Source organism: Pelodiscus sinensis, chromosome 1 (assembly GCF_052426305.1).
Source record: "Pelodiscus sinensis isolate ZL-2025 chromosome 1, ASM5242630v1, whole genome shotgun sequence".
Taxonomy (NCBI): Eukaryota; Metazoa; Chordata; order Testudines; family Trionychidae; genus Pelodiscus; species Pelodiscus sinensis.
The window spans coordinates 95,998,203-96,013,328 of NC_143052.1; the positions used below are offsets into that span (position 1 = coordinate 95,998,203).

Consider the following 15,126-nt stretch of genomic DNA (forward strand, 5'->3'; position numbering starts at 1 on the left):
ATAAACAGGAAGCAGTTTTATCCTCTGAGGAGCAAGAAGGTGAAAGGATAAAGTCTTTAGATTGTGTCCCCAGGCAAACAGCGCAAGCCCCAGACAAATGGGTTTTCTATTTCTCATAGATGAGGGACCCAACCATGGGCTACATCTAGACTGGCATGATTTTCCGGAAATGCTTTTAATGGAAAAGTTTTCCGTTAAAAGCATTTGCAGAAAAGCGCGTCTAGATTGGCACGGACGCTTTTCCACAAAAGCACTTTGGCCACGGACGCTTTTCCGCAAAAAGTGCTTTTGTGGAAAAGCGTCCGTGCCAATCTAGATGCGCTTTTCTGCAAAAAAGCCCCGATCTCCATTTTCGCAATCAGGGCTTTTTTGCGGAAAACAAATCTCCACTGTCTACAGTGGCCTTTTTGCGCAAAAGTTTTGCGCAAGAGGGACTTTTGCCTGACCGGGAGCAGCATAGTATTTCCACAAGAAGCACTGATTTCTTACAGTAGGAAGTCAGTGTTCTTGTGGAAATTCAAGCGGCCAGTGTAGACAGCTGGCAAGTTTTTCCAGAAAAGCGGCTGATTTTCCGGAAAAACTGGCCAGTCTAGACACAGCCCATGGAGTTTCTGTCCCTGGGTCTATTTTTTGGCCTGAAATCACCCTTTTTCCAGGGCAAGGCAGGGCAGTTGATGAGGGGCGGGGAGGGGGAGAAAGAGGTAATGAGAGCAGCTGCTCCAGGGCCCAGCAATTCTAAAGGGCCTGGAGCTCCTGGCTGCTGCCACTGCAGTGGTGCCCCAGAGGCTTTGAATTGCCCCCAGAGTGTGGTGCTCTGGGCAGTTCTCAGGGCCAGGGGGCTGGCATGGCATGCTCTGGGCAGTGCAGAAGACTAGCTGGCCACAGCCCCATCCCTTGCACCCGAGTCCCTGCCTATTCCAGTCTCTTGGCGCTGAATAATTGGTGACAAGTTTTACCCAGAAGGCTTCAAAACTGAGGTGAACTCACATAGGTGCTGGAATTAGGGGCTTCCCTCTGGTTTGAAGTGGTTTCCCCTCACATAGGGTTTACATTTTGGTTCAATGGCTTTCTACACACACAGCCATCCCCCACACACTCACCAATTGTTGCCACACCCCAGAAGTCATGGCAGGAAGAAAGCCAAGTAACATGACAAGAGGAAGAGCCCTTGGCCTGCAGTTGCCTTTCCAATGGGCTTGTGGCTCACAAGCACTGGGTTCACATGGGATCCTAGAAATGTGTCTGTCCTATTTGATTACGGGTGACTTTGCATATTAATTTCATGCTAGTGATACTGGGCAAGAGTCCTGGCTAAGGATGTACTTTCATCCAAACCTGCAATGTTATGGTGTTTGCCAGGAAAAAAATTATTCCTTTGGTGCAATTTCTTATGCTCATTCTAAGTTCAAAGATAAGTAATTGTCATTTTTTCCCCTTTTTTGTCCTTTGGAGAGAGGAGAAACATTGATGTTTTAGTCTTGTTTCTCCCTCAACCAGGGCAATTCAGTGAAAAAGAAAAACTAGTGCCCCAGGAAGGCTGAAAAATTGCACAGGTTGCACTCTTGTTTATTTTGTGACTACATGGTGATGGCAATGCCCTTGTGACCTAGATGCTCTGTTTTTGGAATTCCCCATGTCCTGCACTGTCACTTGGGTCTTCTTCAGACTGCAGCAACTTGGTTGCTAATGTGTTGCAGCTCTCATGATCATATTCATTCCTTATAGTTTTCTGTCTCTTGGCCAACTAGGCAGTGGCAGATTTGGTATAAATGAACCTCATCGGTCTCTAAAGTTCTGTATGGGACGGGCCTGACCTTATTGTTTTGAGCTGTTGTTGAAAGACTTGCCTGGTGCTGTTGTTCCATTGTCTGTGATTTGGAATTTTTTTTATTAATGAAGGAGAAATTATTATTATTCAGCACCTTGAGTGCTTTTGCAAGAGGGATTGCAATATAAATACAATATTATTATTACAAATGTGCACACACTAGTCAGGAGTATTCAGAAATTGGGCCATATGCAGGGGTCCCTGAATGAGACTTTGTGGGCTTGGGCTCAAAGGATAAGCAGCAGTGTGAATGCACATAATATTTATGTAGCCGTGTATGCTGTTTTTGTACCCAAAATGCAGAACAGAATGGTGCAGCGTGGCAGTGTTAGCACTGTGGTGGAACGGTGTGTTAATTGTCTGATTCTAGAAATAAAAGAAACAGAAGTCAAACAAATCCAACATTATTGTTCCCATAGCAACATTAACGTTGCTACTCACGGCACTGGCCTCGGAATCAGGAGAGCTGGGGTCTATTCCCAGTGGTGCCACTGATCTGTTGGTAGAATCAGATGAATGCAGGCACAAACTAGGCACATGTCTACGGTCCAAATTTGAAAATTGGCCAACCTGGTTAGGGCTGTGACCCTGTGCTGCCAGATTACAATGTTGCTCGCTGAAATTGGACTTGGCTGCCCTGCTATCAGGATAGAGAAGTGGCTGGGCCAAACCTGAGTGGTCTTGCAGCAGTGTGTGCCAGGTTACAATGCCACTCACTGAAATTTGGTTTAATCTACCTCCCACTCCCTCAAGCCCCATCCAGTAATAGGTGAAGCCAGTTTGGCCTGCTGGGTAACCTGAGGCAATTTATGACCTCTTTGTGCCTCAGTTTCCCCTCCCACTCTTTGTCTTTTCCATTTGGAGAGCAAGCTCTCCAGGGCTGGCATTGTTCCTTGTTTTGTCCAATGCATACTACAGTGAGTCCCAGTTTTAGTTAGGGCTTGGAGGTGCTACCAGAATTCAGATACAGGGCTCCCAGTTGCTACAGGAGCGGTGGCAATAGCCAGTGCCCTTTAGAATGGTCACTGGAGCACTACGCTGTGCATCCCAGAGCCCCATGCCACTCACCCAGCCAGCTCTGAGGGCTGCAGGAGGAACCTGACAATCTAGGCAGTGTTGAGGGCGGGCTGCCCCAGCCCCACCCCTTCTACTTGAGGGCCTGCTCCTTCCAGGGCCTGCTGCTTCCCCCTGCCCACCGTTGTCTAGAGACCCTGTCAGCTCCCCTGCTTTCTGGGCATACTGTCAAAGCTGATAGATTCCGTCAGCAGAGGCCAAAGGGGCACACTCACACTGGAGAGAGCAGATGTAGTCAAGAGCTGTGGCCTAATGGTGGTGGGGGGGGGGGGGGGGGAGCATGAATATAACTAATGCTGGATAGCCCCATTTTTCACAGAGCAAATGGGATACACATTAGCTCACTCATTCTTGAGCATTTCTTAATGTGCCTCCTTGAATTTTGAGAGCCTGGGATTACCACAGGATGAACTGGTATCAAAGTAAATAACCGTCAGGTTTATTGAGCATGTGCCCGCCAGTGAGACATCCACAACTAACCAGTCAAAACTCACAGCTATGTCCGATTGTGCCCTGAATCCTGTGTGAAACTACAGGCCAGTCAGTTTAACCTCTGTGCCAGGGTGGTTTCTAGTCCCTGTGACAGTGGGTATGTCTGCATCAGGTGGGGAGCTCCATTTTGTGTGGTGTCAAATGCATCTGAATTTGTCCAGGGAAGTCTATTGAATTGCATCCTAGATAGCAGCCCTGTCCCGGAACCATGCTTGACCTTTGTTGTAGGGCTCTCATGGAGAAGCCACCAAGACAAAATATCTGGAGCTCTCAGCTATGCTTGTCTCAGCAGCTGACTCATGGAACAAGAGGAGCCACAAGGGAGGCAAAGAGCTGGAATTTTCTATCTGACCACCTGGCAATGAGGCCAATACCCCATTTATGAGCTGGGCTCTGTTCTGCGGGCAGGAACCTGACCTATTAACACAGAATTGAAGGGCTTATTGGGACAAGAGGACAGGAGGGCTTCTGCCCAGCCTGAAACACGAATATACCTTGGACTCATGGAAGGGGGTAGCTCAGACCAACAGAGAGGGCAACCTAGGACTTGCATCATTTTCAAAGATCTGTAACTTTTGAGTGCTTTAACAGTCTGTGGCAAAGAAATTCCTCTGCTAAGCCTGCAGTTTTTACTTTCCTGCCACTTTTCTCCCAAAGGGGTTGAACTAGAAGCCCAGAGTGACCAGTCTTGGTGGAGTGCTGGAGAATTATATACATGTGACCAGGGGCCTTAGGAAGTCTCAGATACCAGTTTCAGGGTTAGAGCTGATGGACAGTGATGCATGATGTCCTAAGGAAAGGTGTCATAAGATCGGCGCTTGGGAGCACGTCCTACAGTTCCAAAGCTAGAAATCATGACAGAGTGTTGCCCAGGTCCAATTGACTGGGAAGCACATGAGGCCTGGTGATGGGACTCACAATAGGCTGCTGACTGTCCTGAGAGGAAGTGGGTGAGACTATGACAGTTCCTGCTTGCAAAGGGGAGTGCCATATCTCCTGGTCAGGAAGTTAGGACAAGAAGCAATGGGCTTACACTGCAGCAAGGGAGGTTTAGGCTGGACATTAGGAAAAGCTTCCTAACGGTCAGGGTGGTTAAACAGTGGAATAAGTTGCCTGGGGAGCTTGTGGAATCTCCATCTGTGGAGATATTTAAGAGCAGGTTGGATAGACATCTGTCAGGGATGGTCTAGACCAGTGTTTCTTAAACTTAAGACTGAGAAACACCAAACTCTCTCTATATATAAATTTTTTAAATGAGGAACACCAAGGATTTTGTTGCGGAAAGAAGGGGGGGGAAGTTATTGAGAAAAGTTCACCTGCCCCTTTAAGGGCAGCCATTTTGAATTCTGTTGTGCTCTGCGGCACACCTCTGACTGCCTTGCAGTCAACTGTGTTCTGCAGCACACCAGTGTAAGAAACACTGGTCTAGACAGTGCTTGGTCCTGCTGTGAGGGCAGGGGACTGGACATCATGACCTCTCAAGGTCCCTTCCAGTTCTAGTGTTCTGATTCTATGATGCAGTGGTATGTGTGGGTGTGAGACATTCCTAGGATGTAATAGATGAAATGCCAATATAAAATGGGGAAGTTCTGCATATCTCCCACTGGCGCAGATACCAAAGCAAAGAAACCAGACCATGCAAAGGGAAAGAATGCAGAATGTGTTAAAAATTAAGAAGCAGAGAAAAGTCAGGAGTAAGGCACAGGGAGGGATGGCTGTGCTAAGCCAGAGGTGAGAGTGAGCATAAGGTTGGAGAAGGGCAGGCTCAGACAGGTGTTCCTTGGCCTGTGAGGGACTTCCTAATAACCAGCTGTGACAATCAATACAGAGCATTCCATTCCATTGTCCTGCCCCTGGGCAAACCCCGCAGGTCTGGGCATAGAAGCTGTGGGCTGTGTGGGGAACATTGCAAGGCAGCCAGAGGCTGGAAGCCAAATTTGGAAAGGTGTGTGGGGGGGCACCTGACCCAAAGCAGGTTAATGGGAACCTGGCACGAGGCAAACATTGGGAGGGAGGAGGGGAGAAAAAGCCATCTGAAGCAGGGATAATGGAGCTTGTTGGGAGAGCACTACTGGAACAAAGCAATAGTGATGGATGGGAACACAGTAAGAACTAATGGGAGCACTGGAGAGGAAGAGAAAGAGGGGCGAGAGGGAAAAAGTATGCATCTGTAGAGCTGGGCTAGATCTCAAGTTGAGGGAAATAGACCTGAATTAGTGGATCACAGGGAGGCTGTTGTGAGAGTTAGTGCTGAAAACAAAGTTGGTAACTAGGTCAGGTTCTGTTCTTGGCTTTTAGTTAGTCAGCCCTGACTCCAAGTGTACATCTAAAATTCAACAACAGCCCCACATTTAACCAAAGGGTCAATACAAACAGCTCCTTGTACTAGAGCCACAGCATAATGCCACTGAGGGCCAGGCTGTGGTTTTTTATTACTTTTTAACTCTACAATCCCTATGGTTCACAGTCCCCACAGATCTCTTCCAGTTTCTCATTGCTGGCACTTTACAGAGTAAGAAAAAGTCACTCAGCTTCCCAGAGTCCTGCTGTGATGAGACGAAGGGCTCTCCCACTGCTTGTTACAATGAGCGCTGAAGCAGGGCCCCTGAATGTGCTGCTGTTATTATTGTTTGTATTCCCATCACACCTAGATCCCTGCTGGGATCAGAGCCCCCTTGTGCCAGGCACTGTGCAAACATGCAGTGAGTAAGAGGCGGTACCCGCTGTGAAGATGTTACAATCTACTCAGCCAACTAAAGCAAAGACAAGCAGCAGGAGGGGAAACGGAGGCAGAGCAAAGTGAAGTAACTAGCTCAAGGTCCCGGAGCTGCAGAGATGGGAGCAGAACCCATCTCTCCCAAGTCCTTGTCCTGTTCCTGACCCACTGGATCACGCTGCCTGTGGAAGCATCAGCACTTCTCTTCCATTGTTTGTCTCACCACGTGTAGTGATAGTTTTCCGGATTCCAGGGTTTATATACTTGTTTTAATTAAATGACACAAGTTGCCTGCAGAGGTCACCTCACCACATTGCCACATGGTATTTGACAAAGGCATGCAGCTGAGTGATGCAAAGATGATGACTCAGCCACTCCAAGTCTCTTCCCCACTATGCTGATTTTACAGCAGCGTAGCTCCCCCGCCATTTCAGCAGAGACACCTGATTGACCATAAGAACAGCCAGACTGGGTCAGACCAAAGGTCCATCTAGCCCAGTATCCTGTCTGCCAACAGTGGCCAATGCCAGGTGCCCCAGAGGGAGTAAACAGAAACAGGGAATCACCAAGTGATCTGTCCCCTTCCATTCATTCACAGCTTCTGACAACCAGAGGCTTGAGTAAGCAAGAGAAGAAGCCAGTGAGTTTCCTCGAGCCTCACATCAGGCTGTTGTGGCTAATGGTCACTGCCACCTTCTAGGATCATTGTGGCCCATAGAGATGACCAGTCTTTGCATTCAGGGCCCCATATTGATCCAAACAGACTGGTACAACTTTGCATGATGACACTTGGGGTATTCGGGTGGCACTCCTCTGCATGAACCATATGGGCACCTGCTTCATTTTTAAACAAATCAGGCCACTCCTCAGCTAATTGGTACCATGGCCCTCCCTATGACAAAATATGGGTGTTCTTGTTAGAGCACAAACACGTAAAAGTAGCAATCTGCTGCTGCAGGATAGCTCTCAAATTTGCACTGTCTGGCTTTGACAGTCCTATTCCTCTAGCAGTGCTATCCTAAAAGAGCAACCCATTCTGATCTAGGAACAACATGAATTGGGTGCAGCTACATCATCCTATAATCATGTTGTAGCAAATCCATGGCCATCTGAGAACTCCAGAATTGTTACAATGCTGCAAGCCACAGCAACCTGGAATTCCAGGGCTGATGAAAGGTGTCCTGGCCATGAGTCACCACCATGCTCTTGGAAAAAAAACCCACCAGACAACAAAAAACAAACAAAAACCCAACCACCCAAAAAAAACCCCAAACCTCTTTACAATGTCAAGCTTCGCATCTAAAAATGGAGGCCCCCAAATACTTTTGAATTGACCTTCACTTTTAAACTCTTTAGGTAGGGATCATCTTCCTATAGTGCTACTTATCTGGTCCCTGTTGTGCTAGTAGCTGAGAAGCTCACAAATGTTAATGTGCATGTGGGGGAAGGGACGAATTATTAGACCCATTTTCCAGATGGAGAACTGAGACACAGGGAAGTTAAGTAACATGCCTAAAGTCCCTCAGGAAATCTGGTGGAGGAGGGACTTGAAGCCAAATCTCCTAAGTTCTAGGTTAGTGCTCTAACCACTGGTCAGGCTCTCTGGTTAGCGCTACAGCACTAACATAGTCACTGTCTCACCCAGTCTTAGTTTTGCCCCCGCCTCAGATTTGCCCCTAAAGTGCAATGTTCAAAAGAACAAACAACTAAGGCTAGAATTTCATTTGCAAGACAGAATAACAGTACTGAACACCCCAGCATGACTTATTCCAACCAAACTCCATGCAATAGTTGCTAGAGAATAATAGTCACACTTACATAACCCAGCACCCTATCATCAACACATCATATAACCCCCCAAAGACATCAATCATTCCACCCCAGTCACAGGAATATTCTCCTGCTTTTCCAACGTATCACGCAAGAAGAGAGCCCATCGCAGGCTTCATTATAACCTGGGACTGCCTCCTTACAACCTGAACTGCACGTTCAAACAAACAATGTTTCAAGTCACCAGGAGAAATCGAACTGCATTTTGCGATCACAGCACAAAGCAAGTAGCAAAGGAAGGTTGAGTGGGCAGGGTGAGTCAGGGGGGAAGGAAAGCGTGAGTGAGGATCATAGTGCTGTGAGGAACTGATGGGTTCCATTCATTTCTAGAAATCATGATGCTTAAGATCAGGGGTGGCCAACCAGTTAAAGATGAAGAGCCAAAATAGTGGTGGATACAGTGCAAAGAGCCACGCATTTTTTATATATATTATATTTTATTTATTTATTTAATATATCTATATAGAAAGATATAGTACACAAAACTTAGTGATAAAAATATTACAGGAGGCCCCCAACTTGCAACGCAATTGGTTCCAGAGGAAGCGTCGCAAGCCTGTCGTAAATGCGGGCCAAGAACGTAAGTCGGAGGTTTCCGGCCCCTTCTACACTTACAAAAATGGTTGTAAGTGCAGGGGGTCGGAACTTCTTTTGGACAAAAACCAATACAACAGTCTCTAGTAGTCACTTAAATTCATTGCCAATTCATAGATCTTCAGAGAACTTGACAAGGAACAAACTAAAAAACCCTTTAAAAATACAGTAATATTCTCACACTAAAAGAGAAGCACCCCCACCATGTATTTTAAACTTAACATGACTGCCCTAATATGTCCTGTGAGTTTTTAAAAATTAACTGAACTGAGAAGAAAATTAGCCAAAATTTGAAGTGCCTGTCCCAGACTGCAAATATGAGAGGTTCCAAAATAATAACAGAGACTCTCATCTCAGAATTGCTTCAGCCTGGCAAACAACAGCCTTTGAATTTTCTTTAAAGAAACACAGTGTAAATCAGGTACATGCTGATTTTTTTTTTTTTTTTTTTACCCCTGGAATTTAAATATGACATCTGTTGGCTGCATTATTCTGCATCCACAAACTTTGATTTTAAGGTGCTTCCGCTCCCGCCCCATCCCAATGCCCCCCTTTCCCCAGAGCCAGGCACTCCCAGCCACCCCCCAACCCAATGCCCTCCCTCTCCCCCAGAGCCAGGCACCCCCAGCTCCCCAACTGCTCTAACCCAATCCTCCTCCCTTCCCCCAGAGCCAGACCCTCCCCCCTACTCAAACCCAGTCCCCCTGCTCTCCCCCAGAGCCAGACATCCCCCCACACTCTAACTCCTACATTATGCTCCAGAGGTCCCAGGTTAAAATCCACCCAGGTGGTGGTTACGCCAGGAAGCACCCTGTCAGGTACTAATTCTTCTGCCTGGGCAGCTCATTTTATCAACCAGAAAAGATCAGGGCCTCAGGGGAACAGGGCTTCCCCAAAACCAGCAAAAGGGAGGGAAGATATAGCTCTGCTTATAGACTTACAAACTTTAAGGCAAGAAAAGACCATCATGATTGTCTAGTCTGATCTCTTGCACATCACAGGCCACAGACCCTCACCCACCTGATCATCTGGCTGTATTGAAGTCCTCAAATCCTGGTTTAAAGGCTTCAAGTTACAGAGAATCCACCATTTACACTAGTTTAAGTCAGGAAATGGCTTGTACCTCATGCTGCAGAGGAAGGTTAACCCCCCCAAAAAACCCACAACTCCCCCCCCACGAAGGTGTCTGCCAGTCTGAACTGGGAGAAAATTCCTTCCTGACCCCAAACATGGCCATCAGTTAGACCCAGAGCATATGGGCAAGACCCACCAGACAGACACATGGGAAAGAATTCTCTGTAGTAACTAGAGCCCACCCCATCTTGTGTCCCATCTCCAGCCATTGGAGACATTTGCTGCTAGCAGTCGCAGATCAGCTACATTAGGCAGTCTATTGCTTCCAGGTAAGAGCTTCTGTGCCATCCCTGTTTGTAACCTCCTTTTGCAGCATATGCACATCCCCTCCCTTGGAGTGCAGGTACCAAGGGGTATGGATGCCACCTGTTCAGCCATCTGGCCATCACAACCTCTGTTGGTCCATTGCCCTAAGGCCTATTGGTCCAGGATCAGTTGCATTGCCCCTTTTGCTCTCAGGACAACACAACACCAGAACTAGAGTCCATAATAATAGCCCTCAGTTCAGGGCAGCTCAGCCTAATGGCTAGAGTCATAGGTTTGGGGCAGTAGCCCCAGTAGGAGGGCCCAGGCCCGCCCACCCACCCACTGTACTCCAGGGTGTTATTAGTGGCAGAGAACTCTGCCATCCACTCAGCAGGAAATCCAACTAAAACACACTAATGTTACTCAAGAGGGAGGTAACACTCACAAACCTTCCCTAGGTCACTTCCTACCAGATCCAGCATAGGGCTGCTCCACATGGTCTCCAGATCCTTTGGTTCTGCAGCATCAGCCTCTCTCTCCGGCCTCTCCAACACCTTGGGGCAGGTCTTCTGCTGGGTTCACTCTAGAACACCTGCAACAGATCCTTATCCTCCATTATCTAGCCCAGACTGAGCTGAGCTGCTCCCTTTTATACTGCTCCAGCATTTGGAGCATGCCCAGTGTGGTGGAGGGGCGGGACTTCCTCTGCCCACAAGGTTTTAACCCCTCCTGTCTCAGCACAGGGTCTGCACACTCTGTCATACCCCTGCTTGCTCCAAGCAGCCCCTAGAACTATGAGAGCCCTTGAGAAAAGTGCTGTGGCTTCCACATGCTCTCAGCTCTGTGTCAGGGGTCAAGTGACTTAGAAAGACCACCACTCAAGTTTCCCTCTAGGTTTTTCCATCCTTGGGCAGAATTAATTTTGTTATGTGCACTGAGGAATGTGCAGATGTGCACTACCAATAGAAACATGCTGTCTGCTGTGAGCAGCTGTGGGTGCTCTGCTAATCTGTGCTCAGCTTACAGGGAACACTGGTGCCCTTGCATCTTATTTGCTTTCCCTTTTGGGTAACGTCACCACCAGCACTTGTCTGTCAGAGCCCTTAAACGACAACAAATACAAGCACTCACACTGGTCTAGACTCCCTAGCAGGGTACCCTCAGGAAATGGAAGTCCGCAGAGCAACATGCAAGGCCTGAGTGTGCTTCTCTTGCCAGCAGCCCTCCTCCCCTGAACAGCCCCCCTGAGTGTGGTGTCACAGCCATTATGCTCTTGGCTTTCTCCATCAGGGATTTCTTTTGGAGGGGATAGTGTTGCTGTGCTGGCCAGCTAAACCTGGCAAAGCCTTTACCCAAGCTGCATTGCTCACGTACTTTCCACATGAGAGGAACCTAACTTGGTTTTCCTGTGTTCTTCCCGCTTTCACATCCAGACATGTCCCTACTGAATCCAGGGCTACGGATACACTATAGCCTTCTTCTGGGAAAGCTTATGCAAATGAAGTGTGGCGTGGAATATTGCCACGCTTCATTTGCATAATTAATTAGCGGCCGCTATTGTGCAAGAGGCTTTTGCACAAAAAGGAGCTGTGTAGATGGCTCCTTTTTGTGCAAAACCCCTCTTTTGCACAAGAGCCGTTCGTCCTCATTTTCTCAGGAAGAATGCTAAGCTAAGCCCCTTGGAAAGCAAAAGGACTCAACAGGCAAAGCAAAAAGAGCCAACCCGACTGCAGAAGCCACTGCTGGTCACCATAACAATGGCAGAACTAGCCAAAGTTTTTCTGCTGTGCCCCTGAACTCTTGGGCCCAAATGGGGTTGGTCGCTAGGGTTACCAGGTGGCTTTAAAAAAAAATACTGGACACACTTGATCTCAGATGTGGGGGACTGGCCGGGAGGGAAGCAGGGCTGGCTGGGAGGGGGGGGGGGGGGAGAACTGTTCGGAGGGCAGCGGGGCTGGCCGGGCGAGGTCGGGGGAGTCGGGGGCACTGGAGCTGGCCAGGAGATGGTGGAGAGGAGCGGAGCTGGCCAAGGGAGATTGGGGTGGGAGAGAACTGGCCGGGGGGGGGCAGCAGGGGTCAGTGGGGAGCGGGGCTGACCCAGGCCCACGCAGATCCCAGGGCACTGCCCATCCCGTGCACGGTCCCAGCGAAGCACTAACGAGTCCAGCCCAGGGGATTCCACCCCGCCCTCAGCCCCGCCCCCGCATAGTTGCGTGCTGCCTTGCTGGTAGACACACTCATGCAGCATGAGCATGTCCACCAGCCAGGCAGTACGCAACTATGAACTGATACTCCTAATAATAATAAAACTTACCTAATTAGAAAATACCGGACATTTTATATGTCCAGTATTTTCTCAATTTGTTTCCTGGACAGAACCCTCAAATACCGGACTGTCCAGTTCAAAACTGGACACCTGGCAGCTCTACCTGTCGCTCCCTATGAGCAGAATGTGCTGCTAACACCACGGGACTCACTTGCTCTAGGTTGTTCCCTATGCCTGCCTCTTACTGGTGTTATTTGTGGGCCACCAGTCCGATAAATGGATGCAGCTGCACAGCACTGCCCTACAGGAAACCCAGATGCACACTGCTTAGGTTGAGGGCACACTAAGTAGCTATCTGGCAGCCCCTGGTTCAATGGCTCAGCCCTGACTGGCAGAGGCTGGGAGCACTTCAGCCTGCAAGCTAACAGAGCTTTACTGTGGTGCAGACACATCCTTACCACCCTTCAACCCTGTGGTCTACTCTGGAAGGTCACAGCCCTTGCGTTTATAGCTGCAGCGGCAGCCTTGCAATTAATTCATTCCCTTTAACTAGGCCGTGACCACCTCAGGAGCTGCAGGCTCTCTAGAAGGGTTTGGGCAATTTGACCCTACCTTGACCTCATGTAGACTTAGAACAGGCAGGTGGCAGGCTCTTGCTTGTCTCAGTTACACACCTCGATTTTGAATGTCAAACCAATTAACCACAGCTCTTTCCCCTCCAGAGCACCCGGGCAGGAGGCTGCCATTTGGGAAATGTCAGGAACGGTGCCATGTGTGTAATTGGACACTGCGCCTCCACTCCAGCTGAGTGCTACAGCTTATTCCGAGATGGGGGGGCAAGAAGGCCATGCACTGTGGGGAGCCAACCCTTATTTGGGCTGCTTTCTCAGCTCCTCTCCTATACTCTTTTCTTTGTTCCAAGGCTTGGGTCTCAGGGGGCTACTCCTCAGCCTCCAGCAGTCACATGGGTGTAGGTGCCACTCTGTTTTTTGACTTTCCTTGCCTCACCACATGGAACAGCTGTGCTGGCCGGGAGGTGGCTAGACACTAGGGCGAGCCTGTGATGTAGGCAGACACATGCAGCTCCTCCTACTAGAGAGCCTGGTGAGACACAAAGGCAGCAGTTCCACCAGATAAGTGAATGGGGTGCATTCCTCAACCCTCTCTGGCAGAGCTATGCACAGGTGGGCGCCTGGGTTTCAGGTGCCATGTCTCCAACACCTTCATCACCAGCTGTTAGTGACTGCCCCTGTCCTAGGGAATCATTACTGAAAAGCTGGCCAGGCAGCAGGGCCTTGTGACTGGACTTATTCATGCCACAAAACACAGGATGCCTTTGCATAACCCTTACCCAGGTAGCAACAATACCAGGTGTAAGGCCACTGCTTGAACCCTTTCAGACTCAAATCCCTCTTGGCACAGTCTCAAGGCTTCATAGGCCTTTGGCTTGAAAAATGGGGAAACCACTTTCAAAGTTAACCAAAGAAACACCTGGGTGAGAGCCCAGGGCAAGAATCATTATTAAAACCATGGCAAGCAGCGCACTCAAGGTTCATCTGCTGCCAACTTTCTTCTAGGTGTGCTGCTGAGGGGCGCAGAACAGACACGAGGGGACACGATACAAAGACCAAAGCCAACAGGGAGCTGTGCATTTCAAAATGGATCACAGCGAAGGCGGTTAAAAATCCTTTTCTATATGCGAGAATTGCTGTCCTTGCTTCAGAGATCCAATGAGTGCACAGAGGAGAGGAAGTAGGCTGCGTGACTGAACGGGAAAGGGAAACGAGCCATGTCACAAGACCTGTTAATATGTTCTCTGTGGAAAATGTTAGGGAGCCTTTAAAGATTCTCTCGTGTGTGGCATTATGAAGCTCATGTCGCTCTTGTTCAATAGGCAGTGCTTTATGTTGATGTAAGGGAGAGACAGGGCCCATTCCCAGTGCATGTTTCCAGTCTCTCCTCAGCAGTGGGATGAGGGGTGCTGTGGAGAGAGCACACCGTGCTTGCGGGAGAAAGGAGCCGAGTCTGCCTCCATGGGCTGGTCCTGCTGACATGGCATATAAGAGACTGAGGGGATAAAACTAAGCTAGAGATGCACCCAGAACAGCTCTGCAGTTTGGATCTGTATCAGATCAACATTACATCCAAGTTGAACCCAAATCCTGGATCCAAACTCTTCCCACTGTGAGTTGAATCCAGATCCAAACAGACCACCAACCCAACAATGGGCCAGCTTCTCTTTACCTTCGCTACCTCCCGGCAAGTGTAATAATATAACTGTCAATTTCACTACCAAAAAAAGGAATAACTAGGGAAGCTTCCTCTAGCCAAAAGGTGCCATGTGACCAGCCACATGCTAACAGTTTGAGGCTTGCTGGCCATAAACTCAAGATGATTTACTTTTTTTCATAAACATGATGCCTCATCTCTCCACCTCGAGTTATTGCCCACAGCTATCCTGGGGCTGTAGCATTACAGAATTGTGTTCTTGGATCTCTAGTGGCCTCTCCTGGCCATGAGTATGTATTCCCATGGAAATCCTTCCATATCCCAGACTGTGTGCGCATGTGTGTGTACACTTCTTGATTCTGAAAATGCTACAAGCATCAGTCTCTTCAAGGATTTTAAGTCCTGCACTCAGGATCCTCACACCTATTTATGCTGGTCCTGAGAGCAAATGATATTTAAGTGAAGTGATTGCTAGAAGATCTCAGATACAGCATCACCATACTGCCTTAGGATCTTCCAGGATAGTTCTGTCCCATCCACAAGATAAACTAAGTAAATTTTCTATTGCTGGTATTCTCACCTTCTTATCCACAACTACCCTGATTGAATTAGCGCTGATGTACCACTCCTTCCTGTTTCTTTTTTCTTTCACTTCATACATCTGACAGTTACAGTTCATGAAAGCTATGCCCTAATGAAATGGTTAATCTTTAAGGT

General features: G+C 48.4%; 1 protein-coding gene across 2 annotated transcripts in view; it reads right to left on the reverse strand.

Annotated features, from left to right (window-relative positions):
• RASD2 (RASD family member 2) overlaps positions 1-10,499 on the reverse strand; it is a 101,926-nt gene extending 91,427 nt beyond the window's left edge. The window contains exon 1 of one of the 2 annotated variants that reach the window (XM_075938012.2): positions 10,385-10,499. The gene's annotated coding sequence lies outside the window, so the exon portion shown is untranslated. The remainder of the gene's footprint in view (positions 1-10,384) is intronic. The other variant, XM_075938016.2, reaches the window with a different exon arrangement.
• Positions 10,500-15,126: the final 4,627 nt, after the last annotated feature.